The sequence below is a fragment of the Anastrepha ludens genome, chromosome 6 (genome assembly GCF_028408465.1).
Source record: "Anastrepha ludens isolate Willacy chromosome 6, idAnaLude1.1, whole genome shotgun sequence".
NCBI lineage: Eukaryota > Metazoa > Arthropoda > Insecta > Diptera > Tephritidae > Anastrepha > Anastrepha ludens.
The window spans coordinates 101,420,432-101,436,629 of NC_071502.1; the positions used below are offsets into that span (position 1 = coordinate 101,420,432).

General features: G+C 38.5%; 1 protein-coding gene across 3 annotated transcripts in view; it reads right to left on the reverse strand.

The window, feature by feature from the left end:
* LOC128868865 (sodium-dependent transporter bedraggled) overlaps positions 1-16,198 on the reverse strand; it is a 39,812-nt gene extending 23,614 nt beyond the window's left edge. For 2 of the 3 annotated variants that reach the window (XM_054111412.1, XM_054111416.1), the window contains exon 1: positions 16,015-16,198. The gene's annotated coding sequence lies outside the window, so the exon portion shown is untranslated. Of the gene's footprint in view, positions 1-1,926; positions 2,493-16,014 lie in introns of those variants that run through there. The other variant, XM_054111414.1, reaches the window with a different exon arrangement.

The window sequence follows — 16,198 nt, forward strand, 5'->3', positions numbered from 1 at the left end:
AAGACGATAGTGGAGTCGCTTCAAAAGTGAAGAATTACACCTACATTAGCCAGTGCTGTACTCTTTAGATAAGGAGTTTAGTGGACTTCCACCCTATTCATGCACAGTTTATAATAGAAAGATGAGATATAAAAGCTACTGCCGCTAACTTTCGAAATCGTGGGGGCAGGACTCTTACACCAAGTGAAACCGCTTTGCAGAAGAAATATACGCGCATTGTGTGGAGTTGTAAGCCACTCCACGAGGAAAAAATTTCCATTGGATACCGCAGCTGGGCCAATAATAAATCCTATAGACGGCAAAACTGAATAAAGGGTAGCTATAAAAAGCAAACCTTCCTGTCGGAGCCAGTGCCGCCTGACGACGACGCAAGCTGTTAAGCCGTTAGCAAAAGGAAATAAAGGCCACACAGACATTGGATCATAAAAAGCCAATCTCTAGTACCCATGCAGCGAAGATGAAAATGTCGGGATTTGTTGCTGGGTTTCCTTTAAACTGCATTTGCAACCAAGGTGAACTTTGGCTGAAGACGAAAATGAAGGTTGTTCCAATTTCGCAGGCGCGGTCGGATATAGAGGTGCAAATGTAGATCCGACTCCACATTGTGGAGGGCGCGCTCACACTAGTATACCTGGCGATTCGACAAACTCATTGGATTGCACATCAAGAATCTGTTGATTAAAAATTGGTTCACATTTGCCACAAATTTGCGCTGAAAGGGCGAAATCTTTTCTGATGCGAGGAAAAGGCGATAAATTGAAACCCCAAAAATATTGCATTTGCTATATGAGGGAGGGGCAGATATGTTGTCTGACTAGCAGGGCAACTCATCGATAAGAGATAAGGTTCAAGGTACATAGTCCGCGGACACGACAGCGTCAAAATGCGAACTCAAGACTAGAACGTAGTCGAATCTTCTCATCCTCATACCTGCTTGTGCGCAAAGTCTGGATCACCTAGATGGAACACTACCAAAACCAACTGTGGTACCGAGCCGAAGCTATAGACCAACTAATTACCCCAAATCGAAACGGAAAAAAGTATGAGTACGTGAAGTATTTTTCTTTTAAGTTTCCCTCCAGCGAACGGTTGCGGGTGACCATGGCGTACCACCGAGCAAACATGAGCGTTACTGTAGCAGCTTTTTATACATATATGTATTTGTAAGTATGTGTGCATACAGCATACATATACATTCATATGTGTGTGCTGGTGTGCCTTTTGTTGTTGCCTTATGTGCAGCATAAATCTCATAGAATACATATGCGGCAAACGGTCTGGTTGGAAGGTAGGCAGGCAGTCAGACAGACAGTCAAACAGAGTTCAGTGAAACGCGTTTAGATAAAGAAACGGCATGAAGCATACACATGCACATAAATACAACCATAAATGCATACTTATGTATGCATGTATGTATGTTTATAAAAATACAAAAAATACGGGTACGTATTGCTTGCACGGGAAAGGAACGATTAGTGCAAAGGGGGAGATAAGAACCAAAGCGGGGAAAACATTGGTCTTTACTTTACGATACTTCATGCATACATACATGCACATATACATGGTAGCAGCAAGCATACATACATACATACACCCGTATGTAATAGCAACGCGATAGCTGTAATGCAGTCTCATGCTAAGAGCAGAAGTTAATGTTTGTATGTATGCGCGTATGGATTTTATATACTTATGAGGCATATTTGCAGGCAAACACTATGCATGCACGTATGTACATAAGTACATTTGTGTGCGTGTGGCACTGATGCGGATCACATCGATACTTTGCTGCACATTTCACTTCGCCTCACAGCACTTTACTGCACTTCTCTGCGATTCATTTCTTTCGATTTGATTTGATTTCACTATGCGCTGAGCATTTCGCATGCATTATGCCAAGATCACTTACGCATTTGCATATGTACTTACATATGTGTTATGTGCATGCATACATACAGACATATATGCATATGCACTTATGTATTTGTTTTTCTTTTCTAGTTTTGTTTTTAATTTTACTTTTGTTTTTTTTATTTTTCTTTTTTTTTCAAAATCACATTTCACAATTTCATTACCACACTTGAGCATTGACTTTCCGGCGAACTTAGTCACTGACCGTCACCACATTACTTAAGCGCAACGTTCGCCAACACCTGGTTAGTGGCATATTTAGCAAAGACTGCTTTAAGCAATGCTTGCATTTACATATCTACATGCCTATATGAGTGTACGAATGTACATACATACATTCATGTGTATTGTAAAGTGGTTACTGCCTATTTGGAGACAACACGTTGGTTGCTATAGCGATTGGTGTGGCGCAGCGCACAACGAAAAATCGCCAACAGCCAATTAATTGAGACAAGCATGGCAGTGGAGGGCGTTACGGGGGGTGTTTGTATATATGTATGTATATGCATGAACTAACCATGTCATACTCGTTCAAATGCATTGGCTTAGAGTGGCACTTACTACAGCTAGTATAATACACACACGCACACACATACACAGCTGTAAGTTCGAACTTACTTTTATTCGTATATATGCATGTACGTATGTATGTATGTATATATGTAGTTTTATAAATTGTGTACTCGTATGCATTACAAATGTACGCTTGTTTCTAAAAATACAAATCAACGAAAATGCAGCGCTCAATAAAACAAGCACAACAACAACATCGCACATTTTTAATATGCACATTTAATTTGCAAATTTACACTTTTGAACTCAATTAAGCGTTGTTAAATGCTGAACTGCGAAATTTAGATGCCATAATTTCACATGAAATACATATACATACATACATACACATGCACCTTAGGACGACCCAAAAACATTAATTCTTTTTTTCTTCATGCTACCAGTTCAATTTGTTCTATGCTCCAAAAATTTGGACACACTTTTTTTTTATTTAATGCAAAGTGGCGCAAAATTAATCACCCTATCGGAAGATTTATAATCTTTTTATAGCGAGGTACCTAAATCATATTTGACACTTGTGAATTACACAGCTGCAGGTCGCAATAAAAATTTCATCACACAAAATTTTTTGTTTATTTAGTAAAAAAGTTTCTCAAAATCAAAATGAATTATTAATTTTGCGCCATCTTGTAAAGGGTGATCATATTGGAGGTACTTTATCCAATAGGGTTTTTTCACAGATCACGCGTGACTACTGTCAAACTATTATAAATAATTTTTTTTATTATTCATTGGCATTTCATCATGGAAAGACTTCCCCCTCAACAACGCTTACAAAACGTTCAATTGTATTACGAAAATCGACGCTCTGCGAAAAGTGTTCATCGCGCGCTCAGGCCAACTAATGGTGCACAGCGATAAGACCCATTTTTGGTTCAATGGCTAAGTCAATAAGCAAAATTGCCGTATTTGGGCTGAAGCCATTCAAGAACAGCCATCCCATCCATTGAAAACAACCGTTTGGTGCGGTCTATGGGCTGGAGTACTCATCGGCACATATTTCTTCAAAGACAAGGCTGGGGCCAATGTAACAGTGAACGGCGAACGCTATCGCGCCATGATAAACGACTTTTTGGTACTGCAAATTGAAGCCAGTGATCTTCACAATATTTGGTTTCAACAAGACGGCGCTACTTGCCATACAGCCCGTAAAACAATGGATTTATAGCGTCGTCGTTTCGGTGAGCAATTTATCTCTCGTCTCGGACCCGTGGATTGGTCACAAAGATCGTGTGATATAACACCTTTGGACTTTGTAAGTCTAAATGCTTTGTGGATAAACTAACATCCATTGAGGTATTGGAAGCCAACATTACTAAAGTTATTCACGAGATACCGACCGAAGTTCTGCAGTGACTCATTAAAATTTCGTTTTACGGATGGGCGAATTACGTCGCTGTTGCGGGCAACATTTGAAAGGGATTATCTTTAAAAAATAAATGTCATGAATGTTGCTGCACAAAAATGATAAAGATTGCCCAATCAATTTGAATTTTCGTTCTTTTATTTCAATTTAAAATCCGACACCTCTAAATTGGTCAACCTATATTTACCTGTACCGCCTATGCTTTGTAAATTACCACTGAATTCCTATGGGAAAAATTTGTTTGTTTTTCGCCAAATTTGGTATAAAATGTTTACAAAAGACCTCTTCGATTCGCCAAGCGTTCGAAAATGGCGCATAGATGAAGCAACTGGTATAAATATGTTGGTAGCGCCGGAAAAGAGCTGCCAAAATTTACATTTTTATGGAAGCACTCAATGTTAGAAGCACTTAGTGTTAGTAAGACCGCGTTCATACGGGGAAACCGTTTTTGCATCAACACGTTACTTGTGATGCCCGTGCTCTGCCAACACCCTTTGAGTTCTCGTTCTTCTCTATATTGTTGTTAACTGTAGACCTAAAAGCAGCGGAGTTGACACGTGTAAATACGACGGTCAACAACAAAAGAGAATTCACAAAGCTGAAGCAACTAAATTCTCCCCGTATGAACGCGGTCTAATGAAGCTTTCTTGAAAGAGAGTTGGCGGCATTGAAAATAGTGAGTTTTAGCAGTTTTATGAAGTATAACCATACCCGCTAGCAACGAATCTTGCTCGATAACTCTGTTGTTGCTTTCACATGCAAATTTACCGTCAAGTGTGCAGCGCCCCGAGATAGCGAGCAGAGAATCAGCGAATCAAACGGCTAGATTGGATATTATTTAGTGCCCTCTTTTGATTTTCCTTCACAAATGGCCAAAGAGGGATGCACCGTGCTTTCAAATAGCAACAAAAAAAGGCAAAATTGACTAAACTACTTTTTATAGGAACTCTGAAAACTCACCAAAATTGCAATATAAAAACTAAAAAACTAATTTTTATTTATTTTTTCAAATTGTATTGAATTTTATTAATTATTTACAAAAATTAAAAATGTACATAGTATAATTTTTTTGGTTATAGGGAGTAGCATCAAGAAAAAAACTTTTTGGACCACCCTAATGTTCCTACAAGTACTTGCATATATACAAATAAAATGTGATGGCAATTACTACAAACAATTTTGCAGTTCATCAATAGCATTTTATTGAATTAAACACTTTAGATAGGTAATACTTCTGGGAATATGTAGATGGGTTTAAGTACATATTTATATTAATTAAATTACATAGAAAGCCAATTAGTTTTTCAACTGAAAATTTTGTTGTAGTAGCTGCAAATGTGTTTTTCATTTCATTCTCTGGTCTTCTCGGGAGAATTCGAATTGTGCCATATTATAAAATGCATCTGAACCTACGTAGAAGAAGAAGTGATTTATTTGCAAGGGAGTAGTAAAAACCCTGTGAAGGTGGTAAATTTGAGTTGTGGGTTATACTACAAATCAACTTGTTTGTTTTCTTATGAAATTTTTGCACTTTTAATTCTACAATAAAAAAGATTATATGTATATACAAACAGTGATGTACCGCAAAGCCAGCTCTGGCGGTTCTAACCTCCAAATTTGCAATTCGATTACAATACTGAGGAAATGGCATTCCTAATATCCAGGATGCAACAATCTTGCAATTCATCAATACTTTTTATATATTTCACCTGGCATCGTTGGGACCTCTTTTGTTTTTTTTTCATAATTATTAATTTTTCAATAGCAAATCAGTTAGTCGGTATTTTGGCTCCAAGTGCTACGAAAAATTTAAAAACCAAAGAGAAAATTCTGTCAGATATACCTCGAGAAAAATTTCGTTCAACAAATACCTCTTTACTTTTTTTCAGAGGATTATGTTGCGTCTCCCTAATACCAGCAGTGTCTTCCAGGCGGAAGTACTGGCAATTGGGGAAGCTTGTAGGCTACTAATCACAGATTTCTCCTTTAAGGGCAATATCGCTATTTTTTCGGATAGCCAAGCTGCAATCCAGGCACTGCATTCGACTACAACAACCCCTAAAGTGGTGGAACAAAGTAGGAATAGCCTTACCACCTTGAGTGAAAACCATAAAGTAACCTGGCTCTGGCTCTTGCAGAACCGGTATTCACACCATTAGGTGCAGTCAAAAATACAAATTCCCTAAAATACAGGGTTGCTCTTATACGACGGACCCGACGGATTTCGATGACTCTTTGGGCCCATTCCAATCGACGAGGCTTGTCCGCAGGCAACAATCTTTGCGTCAATTGAATCTTATACGGAAATAAATGCAAATCAATGCGGATAATTCGTTGTAAAGTGGTCCGAGCAACGCCCAACTGCTGAGAACGGCGATTTTGGGATGTCCTTGGCGACTCCTTGGTCGGTTTTGATTTGACCTCTTTGGATTAGAAAAAGCATCACCAGTCGAAAACCTTTCGTACAAACGTTTAATGGCGTTCCTAGAAGGCGCACTTTTCTCAATATTAAATTTTTGATACGCACGTTGAGTTTTCACAATTGACTTCATTTGTTGAATGTAAATTTCAACAATTTGGGAGCGCTCACGTAGCGTGTACTGTTCCATGGTAAAAATCTGCTTGGACTGACGCTTCCAACGCGGTATGTCATTAAGCGATCTGACGTCTCTGTCAAAAGATACAGGTCCGGGATGCCAGATGGGTCCGTCGAATATTGGCAACCATGTTCCTCCGAATCGCGGATTGCAGATGGAGAGACCAAGCGAAATACAAAATTAGCAGGACGTTATGGCCCACCTACAGCCTCAAACAATCGTCGACATTAATAAACATGAAACGACGGAACGCCTGTAGACTAACGGCAGTCATAACAGCTTTTGGCCTGTCAGAGAATAAGCATCCAAAATGGGCATCCCTCACAAAACATACTGTCTCAGTTGTAAACAACCGAAGAAAAAGAAAACAATCTTCCATTTCCTCTGTGAATGCCCTGCGCTATGGAAGGACAGATTGGTAACCTTGGAGCAACCGCTGTTCGAGAGTCTCGAGCAACTGTCTGGCTTAGACGTCAACAGTCTAATAAGGTTCCTAAACCGCACAGACTGGATATTGTCTTGCTGTAAATAACTGGTAAACAAGTTGGTAACAAGGATGTGGCTACAAAATGGCGCGGAAGAGCTAATTGAATTCTGGATGAATCACCACTCTAACCAACCAACCAACCAATGTTGCAAGTTATGACGAATACCGCAAAACAACTTATTTTTTACACGCCTTCGGAGATTCACTGTTGCTCGTTCAATTTTTGATATTTTGCAATGAAAATCTAGAAAATACTGTTCAAATGTTGCATTATTCTGTGAAAATGTAGTGAATTAACTAGGATAGGTTTGGTTAGGTTACGGTAGTTGCCACTCCTCATAAGGGTACCCTCTTAGTCCAGGTCCATTGTGATATCACTAGTTTAGGCTTAAGCTTTCACCCTAATTCCCTCCCAATGTGGGGACCCCACTTCATGTCTTTAAAAAAAGATGAACAGCTTTAGATGGCTGCGAATTCTAAATCTGTCAGACACTCAAAGTTATAAGAATTCAGACATCGATGTCCCATTCTGTCAAGACCGGAATAGGGCAGAGGAAATTTTGAACACTCTACACCCCCTCTTCGTTTCTACAGCTACGATATAAGTCATTAGAGCGAATCCGCAAGCGTTTCCCATGTGTTCCTATTAAGCAGTACCCAGTGGTATCATCACCAACTATCGTACTAATGGAACCTAGTTCTATCTCCTTCTACTTTTGGCTTACGCACTGACTTGATCCAGAAAATAAAGGCATGGCCACATACTGAACAGAATTGATTGATTTGAAATCAGTTTCATAATTGCCATAATTCTTGTTTACTTTTGCGTATTTTTCTGAAGCAAGTTCAAGTGTTTCGGGAACATTTGTAGACATCATAAAGCCTCGAAATTTTAGCTTCGATTAGCGTTTGTGGCTCTACTGCTGTGCCAAATAAAAAATAAACTAAATAAATAACTGGCGCGTACACATCTGTTAGGTGTTTGGCCGAGCTCCTCCTCCTATTTGTGGTATGCGTCTTGATGTCGTTCCAAAAATGAAGGGACCTACAGTCTTAGGCCGACTCTTTTTATTATATAAGGAGCTTTTTCATTGCACAAATCCTCTCGGATATATGTAGAGTAGAATGGGGTAAGATAGGTCATTTTTTTTGGAGAGCTCTTGCTACGGTGTTTTTGCATTGATTTTGAAAAATAAGCAAGATTTTGAAAGGTTATTTATCTGCTAACATTTTGGTTATACTGACCTATGTTTGGCTAAATATTTTGGAAGCTGCATTCAATAAGACAAAGGTACTTTTTTTCGATATTTTTAAGATCGGGGGGCACGATAGGTCACTATATGTGAGGGGAAAATAACAATGTACATGGCTTGGAAAGTAACGTTTTAACTTTTATTTATAGAGTATGAACACTGCACATGTTATAAAAGTTAGGAATTTTTCTTTAATTCATCACGCGAGCACGTAATGTTTCGAACGGAATTTTAAATTGTTTAGAGGCTGATCGAACACTAGCGCCATCTCGGACTTCCGCGATTGCGTTTTTTACGTCCTCTTCACTTCGTTTCGGCGTTTTTCGCACATAATTACGCACCATTTTGCTGCAAAAACATTTAAAATTTATTTTATTCAATTAAAAGTAGTGACCTATAATGCCCCCAGACGGCTGACCTATAGTGCCCCCAAGCACATGTTTTATGTTAGTGTCGATATTTTTTTTAAAAACAAAAATATCAAAAAACTAACACATTATTCGTGTTCAGCATTATTTTCTACGTAAAATAAAACTCACCTGACAAATATTTACATACATTAAATGCACTGCTCCGTAGAATAAAAAAAATGCTTTGTCGGAGAAAAGCTCACAAAAAACTAAACGACGCCAGAACTAGGATAACTAATCAATGGTGACGGCCGAAATGACAGTCGCGAACGTTGTTCCCCACCACGTATTCAATTCACATAAGACGAGTGACCTCTGCAAAAACAGTGCGACGAAAACCCCACCTACCTATTGTGCCCCCATACCTATCTTACCCCATTCTACTCTATGTATAAGTATATCTTAGGGTTTAAACACGGGGCTGACCCTTATAGTAACAATTGCGAGACCGGACTGATTAAAGATAGCGAGTATGCTCGCGTTAGAGTAGATTTTACGCCAATTGAACGACTCGATATTACAATCGGCCAAGAAGTGTTAATTAGCAACATTTTTCAAACATTTATGGGGAATATTTTATGTTGTTATAACAACAACAAAAACTATGACGTCAACCATATATTTTTCAAAAGCCTGCACCTTACCCACCAAAGACTTATACACCCGCAAGAATGAGTGAGTTGTGGCAAAGAGTTCGACTGGCACGTCCTACAAAATGCAGTATTGCCACAAGGGTGATAGTTTACAAGGTTTAGCTATCCGCAGCAAAATTGTGAGAGCAACTTCGGCTGCCACGCCATAGAGGGCTCGGCAACAGAATTGTTACCGGTAATTTCACACGTATTCATTTTGACTGACTCAAACCGACAGGCTTATATAAAGGCAAGAGTATCAAGCTCGAGAAAGCCAGCAGCAGATGCATATTGAGAGAGTAGCAAAGAATTGAACTCTTCCGTACTTGCTGGTATCTATGCTTTATATTCTTTGACTTTGGGCCATCAAGTGGCTCGTATCAATCCCCTATAATGACACTTACCCGTGATCGATCCCGAATTTCATCAGAGTGGGGCCATGACATAAAACATGCCTCGCGCTTTAACATCATTCCTATATGTACCCATTCACTTGTGGGATTAGCGAGTCAGTGTTCCAACCTCGCGGATTTTCTAAAAACATAAAGGCGAGTACCTTTCTACATAACTGCGCATGAACACTAACGAATGTTGAGCTTAGTAATGGAACCACTTTGCACCGAAGTAATTAACGCTAGTCGCCCGAGTACTTTGTGTATGGAATGGGATGTAATTGTAGATGCCCGAAAAGTTTCCAAGTACTCTTAATAGTTCTCATGCTCCAAACAAAATATGCACAGCGAAACGTCGATGGTGTCTATGGTGACTCTATGATTTGTGTCACGTAATTTGTCCTATTATGACTTCATTAGCATGCTGAAAAGGATCGCAGCTCGCCAATTCATTAGCCAGTTCATAGCCTTGAACACTACAGTGTCGCGGCACCTACATAAGTTCAAGCTCAACTTACGTATCTGGACTGTTTTTAAATTGGTGCGAGCGGTTTCTAAGCCTTTTAGAGCAGCTTATTTGTCACTGCGTCTCTATTTGTCACTCAGAGATTAAACGAAGGATAACTCTTGCCAACAGGGGTAACTTTGGGCTCAGTAGGCTATTCAGAAGTAGAGCCCTCTTTCGAAAAACGAAAACATCGCTGTACAAAAGCCTAATAATCCCCGTCTTTGTATATAGCGCAGAAGCTTAGACGATGAAGACAACTGATGGGAGAGCACTGATGGCGTTCAAGAGAAAAATTCTCCGAAAAATCTTTGGCCCTCTTTGCGTAGACGATAATGAGTTCCGTATCCGATTGAACACCGAGCTGTTTGAGCTATACCGAGATGTGGACATAGTGAAGCGTATTAAAATACAGCGGCTGCGCTGGCTTGGCCATGTCTCGAGGATGAACGAAAGAGCTCCGGCACGGCACGTTCGCGAGGGATGCACGACGAGGAAGAGGAAGACCCAATATCTGTTGGGGAGATCAAGTGAGGCATAAGCTGGCAGCACCCGAGCTGGATGGCGCAATGTTTTAGATTCGGCCAAAACCGACAGTACGGTTGTAGTGCCATCTAAGTAAGTACAGGTAAGTAAGTATTTGTCACTGCAGCCCTTAATTTTAAGCCGCCGTCAATTAACCAATCCGCTGCTTTAAGCATTGCAAATACATACTTCCGATTGAAAACCGTTGTCATGCTTTGTAGATGAAAGAGGTCGTAGCAGAGGAAGAAGAACGCCTTCTCTGCTTTGGTAAGAACAGGAACAGGACACTTGGCGTGTCCAACTGGCGCCAGTTAGTGCCCATTTACACAGGGAAACATTTGGAAGGGAAACATTTTGTTCGGTGGTGAAGGACGGCCGCGGGAGAGAGGAGGGATTTTGTCTCCCGTACTGGCAACACTCTTTGCGCTTCTTATTCGTATTTCCAATTTTAAAGCAATTTTTGACAGTTGCTTCATTCGTTTCTTCATTTGTGGGAGAAAGTTCTGAGTACTGTGTTGGTCTTCAATCAAACGAAAGAAATCAACGATGACAAACATCAGAACGCTGCTTGGGAAATGCAGGATTATTTTTGCTAGTAAAGTAGAAATAAGTAGATACTCAAGTTAATTTGAAGTTAATTATTTATATATGTATGAAGTATTTTTAATTTAATTGTTTTTATCCAAGTACAAAAATTTATATATACTTTTTTATATGTAAATAAAAAAAAAATTTTATATTTAACCAGTTTGCATTCTTCATTGAAATATTTAAGAAACTGTTGACGAACGTTCTAGCGGGTTGTAAAATATATCCGCACCAGAAGATGCTAAAGTAGTAAACGCCAAAATGTTGCCGAAAACAATTTTGCCCGTGTGACCCCGAATGAAATATGAAAAGAGAATTTCCAGTGACTCCCTTCCAAATGTCTCTGTGTGTAAATCGGCACTTAGCATGAAAAAGAAACAACTGGCGCGCTTTGTTAAACTCGGGCAAAATCGCTTAAGCGAATATCGCGGTAATCGAGTGGAAGAAGAAATGTACCTGAATTGTCTTATATTATTTTTCAAATAAAACGTAATAATAATTTTGAAGATTTTTTTTTTTATAGAGTAGAGACTGTTGATGCAGCGGAATATTTAAATAAGATAACACTGTTCAAATACATGCATGCATACATACATAAATGCATATGTTTGTATGTGTTTCTCAATGTTTGTATTGTTAGCCAACTTCTCATTGAACTCGATGATATTCTATTCATTTTAAAAGCTTCGCCTAATCGAATTTACATTGAAATTTTGAAACAACTCATCACTTAAGTTTCAATTGTATTTTTAACACAAATGAATGCTTAAATCTTCTGGAAACTTTCATACATACATATCTACATGCATGCAAAATGGATGGCGTAGCCGGAGTTGCACTGATGAGGGTTATTTTTTTGAAGAGCGATCGAAGGCCGCCCACGCAGAAAAAAGTTCTATGCAAAAATTCTACATATTTACAAAAACCCTGGGAAAATACCCATTTGTTCTCCCGCCCCTTTTAAAAAAGGGGGTATAAGGGGGGGTAGAGGGGTGTATCCCCATCTTAAAACTGAAAACAGAACCTACCGGAGGCTTATAGTTTTTAAGTTATTTGAGTTTAAAAATTGTAAAATTGACCAAGAATCCTCCTATTTTGGTTACTACAACCAGCCGAAGTGCTGCCAGACATCGTATAAATAAACAATTTTAGAAGATAATAAATGACTAGAAATACAAAATTTTACAAATTATTTCTATATTATATACGTCTATTCATATATATATATAGGTATATTTATGGATATATGTATATATTTATATACATATATATATTAATGCTTGATTTTCAGTAAAGTATGTTTGATTGTATGCATTTTGAATATATGATATATATATATGATAATAGGACTATGAATAAGTTCGTGCGGTTTTTTTTCGAAATTTGAAACTTTATTGACGTAAAATGGTTACAAATTTAATATTCAAAATATTGTCCATCGCTTACTACTACTTTTTCCCATCTTTCTGGCAATTCACGGATTCCCTTTGTGAAAAATTCGGTCGGTTTTGCCGCAATCCACGAATCGATCCATTTTTTGACTTCATCGTAATTACGGAAGTGCTGGTCAGCCAGGCCATGTTGCATCGATCGGAAGAGATAGTAATCGGATGGCGCAAGGTCTGGACTATACAGCGGGTGGGGTAGGACATCCCATTTGAGCGTTTCTAAGTATGTTTTGACCACTTGTGCAACATGTGGCCGAGCATTGTCATGTTGCAAAATAACTTTGTCGTGTCTATCGGCGTATTGCGGCCGTTTTTCTCGCAGTGCTCGGCTCAAACGCATCAATTGTCGTCGGTAGACATCCCCCGTAATCGTTTCATTCGGTTTCAGTAGCTCATAATACACAACACCCAGCTGGTCCCACCAGATACACAGCATAACCTTCAGGCCATGAATATTCTGCGCCGACGTCGATGTTGAAGCATGGCCAGGGTATCCATACGTTGCCCGACGTTTTGGATTGTCGTAATGGACCCACTTTTCATCGCCAGTCACAATTCGATGCAAAAAACCCTTTCTTTTGTGCCGTTGAAGCAGTTGTTCGCATGCCATAAAACGGCGTTCAACGTCTCTTGGCTTCAATTCATACGGCACCCAATGGCCTACCTTTCGGATCATTCCCATGGCTTTTAAACGTTTGGAAATGGTTGATTGATCAACTCCCAAAGTTTTTGCAACCTCTTCTTGCGTTTGAGCCGGATCTTGATCGAGCAATTCCTCCAATTCGGTATCCATGAACTTTGGCGGCGCACCCTCGCGTTCTTCGTCTTCCAAGCCAAAATCACCACTTTTAAAGCGTGCAAACCACTTCTGGCACGTTCGCTCAGATAGAGCATGCTCACCATAAACTTCCACCAAGATACGATGACTTTCGGCTGCTTTTTCCTTCATATTAAAATAATGAAGAAGAATTCCCCGCAAAAACACATTATTTGGCACGAAATTCGACATTTTCAAGTGTGGTAAAAATATTGTTGTTTACGCTTCAAATAAAAAACTTATACTGACGTTTGTGCCTTACGACAGTAGCTCTCCAATGAATGTTTGGAAATGTGGATCGATGGAATAATAATCAAGTTACGCCATCTGTTGTAAAACCGAAACGAACTTATTCATAGTCCTATTATATATATTTTTAATTCCAAATTTTCACTATATTATGAATATATGATATATATATATACATATATATATTTAAAAAAAAAAGAAAAAAAAAGCGCCGCAGGCGAAAATTTGGAATAAAAAATCGCGCGATTTTTAATTCCAAATTTTCACTATATTATGAATATATGATATATATATATACATATATATATTTAAAAAAAAAAGAAAAAAAAAGCGCCGCAGGCGAAAATTTGGAATAAAAAATCGCGCGATTTTTTATTCCAAATTTTTACTATATTATGAATATATGGTATATATATATACATATATATATTTAAAAAAAAAGAAAAAAAAGCGCCGCAGCCGAAAATTTGGAATAAATGCTGTCCACAGTATTTTTGCGTAAAACTTTCTTCTGCGTAGGCGGCCTTCGGCCGCACTTCAAAAAAATAACCCTCATCAGTCCAACCCCGGCTACGCAATCCACAGTATTTTTGCGTAGAACTCTTTTTCGCATGGGCGGCCTTCGGCCGCGCTTCAAAAAAATAACCCTCATCAGTCCAACTCCGGCTAGGCAATCCACAGTATTTTTGCGTAGTATTCCTTTTCGCGTGGGCGGCCTTCGGCCGCGCTTCAAAAAAATAACCCTCATCAGTCCAACTCCGGCTACGCAATCCACAGTATTTTTGCGTAGTACTCCTTTTCGCGTAGGAATTTTACGTGAAGCTGAACTGTATTTCGAAAATCATATCGATATTGTATTTATATATATTTATGAACTCAATATATACACCTTAGAGGTTGTAAACCCCCATTCCCTCATTATTCTAACAAAAAAGAGTGTGTGGAAATTATGTTCCTATGTTGCTTCGTTTTCAATCGGATTCTATTTTTTTATTATTTTTTGCTTCTGGCAGCACTCCATTCAGCCATGCTTTTCAGTTATTGTAAATTTAGCTGGCGCGTCAAGTGTTTGCAAGTTATAAATGCAATTTAAATTGTTAATTTATGGTATATATCAATAAAAAGAGTTAAAAACGTGTGTGTATGTTAATGTAGTTTGAATATTTATTAAAATAAATGTGATAAGTGCACTTATTGTATCAAAATTTGGTGAAGGTAAAAGACAAATTTTATCAACAAATAACTTAAAAACTATTATTAACTGAATAGTGTTGGCGCTAGTTTTAGCAAAATAAGCACGAAATCAACATCTCCTGTGAATTTCATTGGAAAATTCGTAATATTTCTCTCAAAACAAGTGATGGGATACTGCATGGAGTCGGAGCCAAAACCCTTCTAGTCGACGCTCCTGTACAATTCAATTTTATATGTTTATATTTTCGAAAATATTTCTCAATTCTCAACTAAAGCAAAAAACACTGCATATTTACAAACAACCTTCCAGTGAACGTCGCTGCATGCGAACTTCGTTCTTATTTGAGGTGTCTGGCAACACCAACTTTTTGCTAAATTACACAACTTTAAGAATAAATTACTTAACAACTATAAGCCTCAGTTGTAAGAGGGCGATACACCCCTCTATCCCGCCTTTACAACATTTTTTTTTAAAGCGTGTTTCATTATACTAAAGATTTCCCTTAAATCTTTTGAAAACATTCATACATACATACGTGTACATATATACGTGCATACAAAGTGGGCAGCTAAATAACTCAGTAAATATGTATGCATGTAAATACTATATTAATCTGTCTATATTTGCACATTAGCATGCATTTACCAATTTGCAAGCATCGCCGCTATCACTCTGCTACTTACTTACAACTACAAATACGTATATTCTCATACATGTACATGCACAAACGTATTCACAAAAATCTACACGCTCATTATTAGCCGCTTTCGATGCTCTGCTTGCACTGAAGATGTACTCACACATCCCTCAACGCTACTGCACAACACAGGCAGGCACGCACACACACACTCACACACGTGTATTTGCACTACTTTCTGATTCAGATAATTCATTAAGCAGCTACACATACATATATACACTGCTAAGAATATCTGAGTGCCGAATTTCGAATTGTTTTATGTTTTGTACGATTCTGGTTTCACTCTCTCCTACTCTGCTCCCACACGCCCTCTTTTCATTACTTTATTATTATTATTTTATTTGTTAATATTTGAAAAGTTGTGCTCACTTTGTAAACTTTGGAAATTTCTTTGTACATTATATACATATATGTACATAGGTGAATGTATGTATGCGTTCGTGTAGTTGCTTTTTATGCGCATGTGTTTATGTACTTGCACAGTCACAGACACGGGCACTGGACCGACCGATCTAGCGCGCTTACTTTACGAGTAAGTGTAATATTGACGAGT